Source organism: Apium graveolens, chromosome 8, assembly GCF_009905375.1.
Source record: "Apium graveolens cultivar Ventura chromosome 8, ASM990537v1, whole genome shotgun sequence".
In the NCBI taxonomy this organism is placed as follows: domain Eukaryota; kingdom Viridiplantae; phylum Streptophyta; class Magnoliopsida; order Apiales; family Apiaceae; genus Apium; species Apium graveolens.
This window is the reverse complement of record NC_133654.1, coordinates 55,097,474-55,109,790: the sequence shown is the minus strand read 5'-3', so window position 1 is coordinate 55,109,790 and position 12,317 is coordinate 55,097,474.

Below are 12,317 nucleotides of genomic sequence, written 5' to 3'. Positions count from 1 at the left end.
TATTTGAACAACCGACATAACAGTTCCATTGTAAGTGACAATAAGCGTCGGTTAAGCTTACACCCGACACCAGTATAGTGTTTAGGCGACACTTCTATATAAAACCGACGTTAAAAGTGCGACACTATAAGTTGTTGCTGTACTAGTGATATTACGTCATATCCATATGAATACCCTATAATAGTTCCTTAATAAATCATGTGATACCTAATACCCTCAAAACCTAGAATCATTTCCTTTGGAAACCCAAACACCAGTATCGTTTCCTTTATTTGAACTTTGATAAGACCAACCCTTGTTATCTTGTCCTTTGTCAAGGACCCTTTTAAAATTAAAATGAATTGATTAAAAGGAATTGGATGGTATGTTTTGATAAGACTGAGGCACCAGTCACTGTTAAAACCTCAGTAGTAGGGAGCCTGATGGTTTTTATATGGCCAATATGTGCCGACGATCCTCAAAGGTTCTGAATCACTTATTATGTGGTTCGGAGCTTTGATGTGGGCTGATCACCCCTCATTACTCGTAGCTCTGTGTGATTTCCATTTCCATTCACTCATTATAACTTGATCTTCTATTTAAGATTTCATATTGCTGATTTATCTTCTGTTATCGTTTTATCGCGGTTATGATACATTGTTATATACTGTTATATACTTGCTGAGCATTTTGCTCATTAATATTGTTATTGATATTATCCCTTCAGTGAAACCCGAAGATGGTTCGTTTCAAGCAAACCGCGTGTAAGACTTCTGGGGACTCGGGGTATGCCTACCGTCAGATGTTGGAACAGTTAAGGAACTAGTAGTTCCCTAAGGGTTGTAAACTTTGGTTTTAAAATTTGGTAGTAATTTGACTTAAGATATTTTTGGTTTGTAATAATGAAGATGTTAGATGTTGTTCAAACTCATTCCTGCGTATTCGGGGATTGTGGATAAGGGTTGTAGTCTTAATAATCTATCTTTTGTAGTACTTTAATGTTTAATTATTATTATTCATATATCTTCTAGTTAGTAGTGTGGGTCCGTCACACCATCGATAAATAATAATTTTTTTTTCACAAATATCGCATAATTTTCATCAAAATTAATTGCCACAAATCAGAAATTATGAAACCCATGGCCCCGCGCACACGCGCGGCCGGAAAAGAAAGAATCAGGCGGCAATAAGAAAACCAAAGCGGGCATAGAAGAAGAGCACATGCGACACGAACACACACACACAATACACACATATAACACACGCACAAACGCATGCAACACATACATATATATACATATGTATATATGTCAGATAAGCAGGAACAGAGCCGACAATTAACCAGAAAACGAACCGAAGAAATTAGGCGGCGACAAAGGGGAGAATAGGGGGAACAATGGGGAGAATAGGAAGAGGAAGAGAGATTGATTGAGAGAGATTAAAAGAGAATTAGGACAGGGAGATTAAGTGAGAGAGAGCAGTGATTGAGAGACTGGAGAGAGAGAGAGAGATGAAATCGAGAGAGGAGTGGCAGGGGAGGGAGGGCCTATGTGTGTGTTTTTGTTTTTTTTTTATGTTTTTTTTCCTTCAGCCAACTGCATGACACGTTGCATTGAAGTTGTGAAATTGCAAGACGTATCTGAATAGTAGAGACGTACCCCCTGTAGTCCAACCTCGACCCGCGATTTTTGCATTTTAACGAACCAGTCTACGGGTAAAAATAACCCAAAAAATTACCGAAATAATTTTAAAATTTCTGAAATATTTAAAAACCAATAAAATATAAATTTCATAATTTTTGAAATATTTTTAAATTTAGCATTGGACCCGTAATTAAATATAATCGGAAATCATTTAGGGATAAATGATTAATGAAATATTATTTTCTAAATTTTATAAATTCTTATAAATAATTATTGAATTTATAAAGCCATAAAAATAAATTTTAAAGGTAACGTCAATATTTATATAAATGAATCTTCAATAAAATCCCTTTTTTAAAAGCAAAAACAAATTAATACGACTCAGCAATCAATAAGATAAATAATTCTCGAACACGGCTGAGTCATACACAATTAATATTAACAAAACACGTAGCTGGTAGAATCATAATATATTTTTATTTATTTAACATTGATATTTTTAATAACACTGAAATACAGATCGTTGTTGTTGCCCAGTAAAGATACAATTATTTAAGGGGGTTGGATACAATTGTATAAACGTTTCGAACAAGAATAAAAAATATAACAGTTCTTTATATTTCTGATAAAAACTGTTATAAACTCTCTCTAGAAATACTGATGTTCTTGAGAGCTGCTAGGTCGTTCAATGCTCGAGTTGATCACTATGTGATGACCTAACCTGTGTTTATATAATACACAGCTGCTACAAATCAGTCTAGGATATGCATTATCAATTACTAAAAGAAAATGATAAATATCTCCAACTAAATATACAAAGTCCTATCACTCATAACAAACAAATATCCATCCCTCAAAATAAGGAACAGACTTAATCTTCACAACAGACTGTTCTTCAAATACTGATGCTTCTGCAGATACTAATGGGCATTAAATCCTGATGGTACATCAAATCCTGCTGACATCCAACACAGCCAGATCCTGAGCTTCTCCTTATCATTGAGAATCAGCACGTAACAATCTCCCTCAATTTATGCTTAATGTAATGAAGCATAAATTCCATTCTCAATGATGCCAAAACCAAGTTACAAAATATACAAGGAATACGGTTTACTTCAGTATCCTAAGATAACTGACAGATGTTTCCTGAAATTTGGTTAACCTCTCTTCCTCCTTGACTTGAACGACTTTGAAAAGCTTTTGCTTCAAATCTTTCTTTTCTTCAGTATCTTCCCCAAGCTGATAAATGGCTGATCTTAATTTAGAAATTAAACTCTTGGTTATTTCAAGATCACCAATTAACATAAAGCTTAAACTAACATCTTCATGATCAGGACTGAAAGATAACTGAGGATTGTTGAGAAAAACTTTCAGAACCGCATCTCCCTTTTCCATCTTCATTTCTTGACCAGTGTAATTTCTGTACAAGGGAACATACTCACCATTGTATTTGTATTCTTTTCTCATGACTCTTCTTCTAATACTCTCAAGTATCATAGAAGACCAATTTCTTGTGATTTTGTCCTCAACTTTGAGAAGATAGTGAGTATATTTCAACTCTGTCACAAACTTCAACAAGAATTGTTGTAATGTAAATCTTTTCACCTTACCATCTCTCAAAAAGTATATAATCTCCTCTCTGACATCATTATAATTTATCTTTCTATATACAATCTTCACAGCTTCAACTTTCTCAAGATGTGAAGGAGTAATTCTCTCTCCAAGACTGTCAGTCAGAGTATTTGTGTCAAGCAAGTTAGATCTCAGAGTCTCCATTTCAGAATGACCAATACCTCCTCTAGTACGAGTTTTGATAAGTTTTAGCTTTTCATTATATTCCACCCTAGAAGGTTTCTTGATGGACTTATCAATATCCTCCTGTTCTGAAATAGAATCCCTAAGTCCTGTTGACACAAATTCAATGTGCTTGAATCCTCTAGGATAACTAAATGAATAGATATATTTCCATCTTTATCCCTCTTGCTGAGAGGAGCATTCCCCGTAGATGAATCATGAATATTCCCTTTTGATTTCTACCATAGCTCTTTGCACATAGATATTATATGCTTGATCAGCTCTCCTTCTGTCAGTTCTTTCTTGTTCATCAGCCTCTGAATCATGAGAAATAACTGTTGTATTAAGAACTGATTCATCCAATACTTTAATCACCTTCTCATCAGTATCAAAGTCAGCTTTCAGATTCACAGCATCATGATCTGCCTTTTCTTTAGGATTTGTGTCTGCTTCAATAGACACATTTGCATTAGTTACATCAACTTAAGCAAAGTCAGCGGTTGAATTCTTCTATTTTGGGACAATCAATTTTTCAGTATCATCAGCTTCTTCTTTTACATCATTTCCTTATACAATAACAAAGCCTTCTCTGAATAGAACATTCAGAAATGAAGAATCAATTATAGAACCTCGACTTGAATTAGAGATTCTTCCTCTTCCTCTTCTTCCTCTGGCTCTTATAGTTCTTCCACCTCTGTTTCCTCTTCCATTAGAGGTGGTTGCTTCAGCTTCAATTTGAGCCAATAACTCATTCGGTTGCATAACTGCTTCTTAAGTTGTTAAATCAGGAAATTCTTCAGTTATCAACCCAAGAGCACTTCTGGCATTCTTTTGCTCAAACCTCTTATCCTTGTAATATAGAACAATCTCTTCACCTGTTTCCTTGTGTTTGTAAGGAAAGAATAATCCTTTAGCATATGTTAAGTTAGAGATTGTAACATCACCAGTTTCAGGAGCATCAACATTAGTCTTGTGCTTAACTTCATAAGCACCAACAGACTTTTCTTGTCCAGAACCAGATCTTCTAGAATGTTGAGTTTGTTGAGCAACAAAAGCAATTTGAACTTTAGCAATTGGATTCTTATCACCATCACCATCGTCGTTATTATTTTTATTTTTCAACTGAATAGATACAGGTGTACATTTTGTGACAGCTATCTTCTCCCCCTTTTTAGCATCAGGATTTGAAAGAAGAAAAAATATAGCATCAAGTTTATTAGCCATTGAAGACACTTTATCTTCCAAGGAAGAAAATAAAGTATCCATGCTTTGTTGGGATTGAACCACGGCTCTAACAGCTTTCTTCACACTTATGAGTTCAGCTGAAGTAAGTGGATTAACCATAAAAGCATCAATTTTATTTTGTAAAGTGGTCTGAGATGTCTTCATAGCAGCAAGTTCAGAGAGAATTCCTTTCACAGAGATGGTAGAAGCCTTTAGATGCAATTTTAGGTCAGGGTTTTGAAGTCTATCATATGCCCTGTGAACATGTTGCATACCAACAGCTGAGGAGATTGAAGTATGTGCATCTCTCCATACAAAATCCCATTCAGCCTTTCGAAAATGCTCAGCATCAGCATTGTAATAAGAGGGATCAACATTGAAATGTGAAGAAGAACCAATATTGGACTTCGTAGATGCATCAATAGCAGTCTTCAGCTGAGCTGTGTCAGGATCATCAGAATCACTGTCTTCATCAGAATCAAAGCAAGACAGGCCCTCAGAAGAATTTGTAGAGCTTGGTAGAATTGCTTTGCCTTTAAGAGAATCCTTAGCAATAATTATCTGTTTCTAATGAGATCATGAAATAGAAAACAATGTAACACCTAAATCTCTCTTTTCTTTTCAAGTGATCTCATCACTTCTCATACAATATATTACTTTGAATAGTAATGTTTCTCACATAAGAAAGTTTATAAGCAAAGAAAAACTTATAAAATTCTTTTCTCAAGACTACCTCTCCTTTTGCCAGTACAGGAGACTGCCACTCAGAATTTTAATTTTCTCATATAGTATTGTCACACAGTCTCACAGAAAGGCACAATCATACATTTTGCAAAGAAATAAGAGAGGGTTGAGAAGAGTAGTATGCTTGTCATATAAATAGAGTTAACCTCAAATAAGAGACTATTTATAATCATACAAATATGGAGAACAAGAGAGGAAAATAAGTAGTACCTAAAGGTGAGTCCTCAAGTGGCAGTGATGACAGTGGAAGAACAAATAATGCATCAGGATGCTTTGACATACTAGCTAGCAGCAATGAATCATCAGTAGGAGCTGCTTAAATTGAAAGTTGGTCAGCATCAGGATTTACTGTAGGATCAGTATTTGATTTTTCGGGAGAATGCACTAGACTAACATCAGTACTTTGAACTGATGGTTCTTCTGGGCCGGAGGAATTTGAGCGGCTTCAGCAATCATTGGTGAAGGTTCTTGTGTACTCTCCTCAAACATAAGATCATTAATAACTGCATCCACCTTTGACAATACATCCTGTTGAGCCTTCTTTTCTTGCAACAATTGTTCAGAATCAGCAAGAAGGTCACCTTGAGCAAAATCAACAACTATTTATGCAACCTCTTTGTCTTCATCTTCCCTTTGAGAAGATGGTTCTTATGGGACTGGATGTTTCTCAGTTTCTAAGTCCCTTTGAGACTTAAGTTCTTGTGGACTGACATCCATAGCAGAGGACTGAGTCATTTTCTTCTTTTTGATGTACATGACCACATCTTCAGCTTTTCTTTTCTGCATACCCTTGGCAGTGTTCTTGGAATCAGCAGTTTCTTTGTTCATTTGAACCTTTTTGATCAGAGCACTAGCATCAGTAGTTGGCTCTTTAGTTCCAGTTGTGTCAACAGAGTCATCAGGAATTTCTGTTATTGATTTCTTTGTCTTCATTCTTGGCCCAATGGACATCTGATCATCAGAATTAGAATTATCTTGCATGATCAACCTTCTTTTTCATATTGGAAAGCATTTTTCTTTCTTCTCACTCTCACTCAGTGAGGCCTGTTGAGCTCTCTGTTTAGATTGAACAGATCTCCTAACCAGCCTTTTTTTTAGTACAACTGATGTCTTTTGGGAGACATTAGAGGAGGCTAATTGAGGAACTGGAGTGGAGTTCTAATTTGTAAAAGGAATGATTGGGTTAGAAACAAGATGGGTAGTGTCTTGTTCCACAGCATCAGGAATTATAACAGAGGTGGCAACATCAAGATTTGCAGGCACGTGTGAAGGAGTAGGTATATTTATTATTAGAAATTTCCTGACCTCCTGAGGCAGGAAGGGAAGTCCTGAAAACTTATTCTTTTCATCTCTTTTGATATGATCTATAATAGCCTTCTCAGAAATTTGAGGTACATGAAGCAATTCATCATTATCAAATTTAACATTAGGGCATAGAAAATTAAAAATCAGTTGAAGAAATCTAGTATACCCTATGACACCTAATGCATCTGTTCTCCTAACAATTATGAATTGAAGAATTGTGTTACCATAGTCAAAATTACCAGAATGGAGAAGATAATACCCAATTTTCAGAGAAGTGGAGGGCAGAGCATCAATATTAGTTGTCTTATTCAAGAAACATATGTTGATGCAATCAAAGAAGAAATTCCATTCTATCTTTAACTTTGTTCTTGTCAATTTCCCAATTGTTGTGATGTCACCTTTGTATTTCAGAGTTCTGAGCATATCAAACGGCTGCTCAGTTGTATAATTTTTAGGAGCACCATCATAGGCAGGCAATCGTAATGCTTGAACAAGAACATCAACATTAACCTCATACATGTGTCCCTTAAATTTAAAAGAGAAACCAATATTTATTGCATTAACTAGAGCTATATCCCATACCTGCATTACAGCCCTGTATGATACCTTAGTAGGATTTGTGAGAGCATATCCAATTGGACATAGGAGTAAGAAATCCTGTATATCATGAAAAGATTGAGGAAACTGCTGATGTGTGAGTGGAGCCAAGTAGTTGTTGGTTCCAAAAGTGTTACCATGAATAATAGTGGTTTGACAGAAGAGGGGTGAAAGCTCAGAAGATGACATGATATTTGTAGGTGTTGAGGAAAGATGTTTGTTAGATTTGAATAGTGAGGTTGTGTGTATGATAATATGTGTCACAGAGTTTCTTTTGCAAAAAGAAGTTTGCAAAACTTAATTGTATATAACATACTTGGAGAAGGAAGCTTTGGTGAATTAGACTTCTGATAAAGGATAATTACTGAAAAATTGGAGTAGAAAATGGAGTTAAGTGCAGAATCAGTAACAGAGTATGCACTGCTCTTGTAGAAAATCGTTGTGTGACTTTGTTCAACAGTTTATCCACTTTTAAATAGTAATTAAGAAGACAATCACTTCTTCAGCATTAAACAATTCAGAAATCATTTTGTTAATAATATTCTAAATTAAAATAAGCTGACCAGTTATCAGTATTTGGTTCCTCTTATCTGTCAGGATTTGACATCGTCAGGATTTTATGATTCAAATTCATCAATGTTTGCCAAAAACACTCAAGCTTATCAGAAGACCATAATTTTAATCTCAAGAATCATAAAAAGATATATGTTAATAGTGTGATGTTGAGAATAACAGGCTACAAATAAGAAAAACACTCACATGCATACACAGCCATAGACTAAATCTTGTAAACAAAAGGGATTTCATTAAAAAATCAAAGAAGTACATTTTATGAAATTTTTTGATCACATGTAAAAGATGATTACAAGAAAATCCTAGTCTAAATAGAAGAACATGATAATGTTTATTAGTTCCTCATACTCTCCACGAAGAGCACAACAAGACGAATGATATGTTCTTGCTGAAGAAGAACTTCTTGTCTTTCCTCCTCCGGATGATTAAGATGGAGACGATAATCCATCTCAAAGAACATAAGATCTGTCAGAATCTCCTGTGGAACCTAGTTCCACACTTCATTAGGAATGGCAGTGATATGCCATTCCTGTTGCCAGTCTTCACAGCTGAACTCCATATTGAAGTTTTCATAGTTCAAGAACATGTTGTAAAGAACCATGTTTGTGATAGAGAAGAAGAAATATAAGAAATGGAAGTGAACAAAGTGTTTTGTGTGTTGAAAGAGATAATTGAACTGAACAGAAATGACGGTTTAAATAACCGAGGGAATATATCAAGGGACTATGAGACTGATTGATTAGTAAGTGTAGAGTTAACTTAATAATTTAACCAAAGGATGTCTTATTAAGGCGCGTCTCCCTAGACTGATTTGCAATGATGATAATGATATATATTTATACATGCACAATTTGCAAATAAATTCACTTCATTTATCATGCATATAATAAAATACATCAAATATTTCTAGCTTAATATCTTGAACAATATTTAAGACATATCAGGATTTGATCAATGTATCAAATATAAATTGAAAAGAATTTATTTGTCCCAACTAACAATAACAAGTTCATTGACAAGCTTTGTAAATGTTGCTTCAGGTAATGGCTTCATGAAGATATCAGCGAACTGCTGCTCAGTGGGAAAAAAATGAAGCTCAATCGTTCCTTCCATAACATGCTCTCTTATAAAATGATATCTGATGATGCTATGTTTAGTAAGAGAGTGTTGCATTGGGTTTCCTGTCATAGCAATAGCACTTTGATTATCATAATAAATAGGAATGTTAGAAAATGATAATCCATAGTCCATGAGAAGATTTCTAATCCATAACAACTGAGCACAGTAACTCCCAGCTGCAATATATTCAGCCTCAGCAGTTGAAGTAGAGATAGATTTATGCTTCTTACTGAACCATGAGACTAATCTGCCTCCCAAAAACTGACAGCTCCCAGATGTACTCGACCTGTCTATTTTACAGCCAGCAAAGTCAGCATCTGAATAACCACATAATTCAAAATTAGCTTCCCTTGCATACCAGAGACCAAGTGATACAGTACCCTTGAGGTATCTGAAAATTCTCTTTACTGCAATAAGATGCGGCTCCCTTGGATTTTCCTAAAATCTTGCACTCAGACAGGTGGCAAACATAATGTCTGGCCTACTAGCTGTTAGGTAAAAAAGAGAACCAATCATACCTCTGTAATTTGAGACATCAACTTATGTACCTTCATGAGGATCAAGCTTTATAGCAGTTGCCATTAGAGTAGTTATTGTTGCATTATCTTGCATATTAAACCTTTTTAGTAGATTCTTTGTGTACTTTGACTGATTAATATAGATGCCATTATCTGTCTGTTTAATTTGCAATCCCAAGAAGTAACTCATCTCTCCCATCATGCTCATTTGATATCTTGATTGCATCAACTTTGAGAACTTATCACACAGTTTTTGATTAGTTGATCCAAAATGGATATCATCCACATAAATTTGAACTAAAAGCAGATCTTTACCTTAATTCAGATAAAATAAAGTTTTATCTATTATACCTCTTTTGAATCCACTTTCCAGCAGAAACTGAGCAAATGTCTCATACCATGCCCTAGGTGCTTGCTTTAGTCCATAGAGTGTTTTGTCAAGTCTTTAAATATAATCAAGATATTTAGGATCCACAAAACCAGGTGGTTGTTCAACATAGACTTCATCTTCAAGTTCTCCATTTAGAAATGCACTCTTGACATCCATCTGGAAGACTTTAAATTTCTTGTGTCTAACATATGCCAAGAAAATTTTGATAGCTTCCGGCCTAAAAACAAGAGCAAATATTTCATCATAGTCAATACCTTCCTGTTGGGAATATCCTTTGGCTACCAATCTTGCCTTGTTTCTGATAATTGTTCCATCAGAATCAGTCTTATTTCTGAAGACCCACTTTGTGCCTACAATTGGCCTATTTTTAGGTCTAGGCGCCAGCTTCCATACTTCATTTCTTTCGAACTTATTCAACTCTTCTTGCATAGCCATGACCCAATCTGCATCCTTGAGTGCAACTTCTACTTTCTTTAGCTCTTCTTTTGAAAGTAGATTGTGATATAAACATTCATTCTGAGTTGTACTCCTTGTCTTTACACCTTCATCAGGATTTCCAATTATCATATCAGGAGTATGATCTTTAGTCCATTTTCTGGCACTGGGAAGTGTCCTTCTGGAGCTAGATGCTCCCCTGAATTATATTCCTCATCAAATGTATTTGAAGTTCCCCCTAAATCTATGTTGTTATCTCCTGATAAAGTTTTGGGACTTGAATCATGTCCATCTGATATTGAATCAGTATTGGATTCTGAATGACCAGATCAAGAAGAACCTTGAGTTGATTTTTCAATGTTAGTACCATCAGCTGAACCTTGATATTGCTCCCCCTCAACATGTGAAAGTTTATTAGTACATTGATTATCTTCAGAATCTGAAGGAGTGTCAGGATTTTGATCATCAGGATTTGACAGTTCATTAGAGTTTGATCCGGATTCTACCAATGCATTTTCATTTGCAAAGATTAGACTTTCATGAGTGTCTTCTTCAAAACCAGGAATTTTCTTATCATCAAAAGAAACATTTATGGAGATAACTACAGTATTTGTTCTCAGGTTGAAAACTCTGTATACTCTTGATGGTGAGTATCCGATAAAGATTCCTTCATCAGGTTTAGATTCAAACTTTCCTAGCAGATCGGTATGAGTTCTCAAAACAAAGCACTTATATCCAAATACATGAAGATGTTTGAGACTAGGCTTCTTTTCTTTCAGCATTTGATAAGGAGTAACACCATGTCTGTTTATCAGTGTGATATTCTGAGTATAACATATTGTGTTTACTGCTTCAGCCCAGAAGTAAATGGGTAGCTTTTCTTCTTCTAGCAGAGTCCTTCCAGCTTCAATCAAGGTTCTGTTCTTCCTCTCAATAACACCATTTTGTTGAGGTGTACCAGGAGATGAGAATTGTTGTTGTATGCATTTGTACTTGCAGACTTCCTCCATTTTTGAGTTCTTGAACTCAGTGCCATTATCGCTTCTCAGAATTTTCACTTTGTGGGTGGATCCATTTTCAATTTTCCTTATGTGATCCAGAAGAATTTCTGTAGTTTCATCCTTCCTGTGTAGGAAATAAACCCAAGTATATCTAATGAAACCATCAATGATTACAAGTATGTACCTTTTTCTTGTTGATGGACATTATGTTCACTGGTACAAAGAGATCCAAGTGTAACATGTGATATGGCTCAGAAATTGAGAATTCTGTTTTGCTTTTGAAAGATACTCTTCTTCATTTGGACTTTGGGCAAGCATCACAAAGACCATCAGATGAGTATAGCATATTTGGTAATCCTCTTACTAGCTCCTTCTTGGCAAGTTTATTGATTGAATTGAAGTTGAGATGTGAGAGCTTCTTGTGCCAGTTCCAGCTCTCATCTACCGATGCCTTTGAGATAAGTAAAGTAGCTTCTTCTTCAAGACTTTCGTACAACCTTGCTTCATATATGTTGACATGTCTGTATCATATCAAGATAATTTTCTTTGACTTGTTATTAACAACTTCACAATGTGAGTCATAGAATACCACATGATAACCTCTATCAGTTATTTGACTGATGCTGAGAAGATTGTGCTTCAGTCCTTCCACTAGAGCTACATTCTCGATTGCTACTTTTCCAATTATTAAGTTGTCATATCCCAGAGTGTGTCCTACATTTCCATCTCTATAAGATACATCTGGGCCAACCTTCTTCTCAAATTCTGACATCAGGGATTTATTTCCAGTCATGTGTCCTGAACGTCCACTATCCAAGACAAGATTATTTTTCTTGTTACCCTGCAGTCAGAGGAATAATTAATTAGAAGGATTTTTAAGGACCCACACTTGTTGGGCCCTCTTTTTGGACAACTTAAGCCTTTGTGATTCAGGAATACTTCTGATAGTTTTTACTTTGTCAGGAGTTGTCTTGTCGGAAGCAGATTTAGTGGG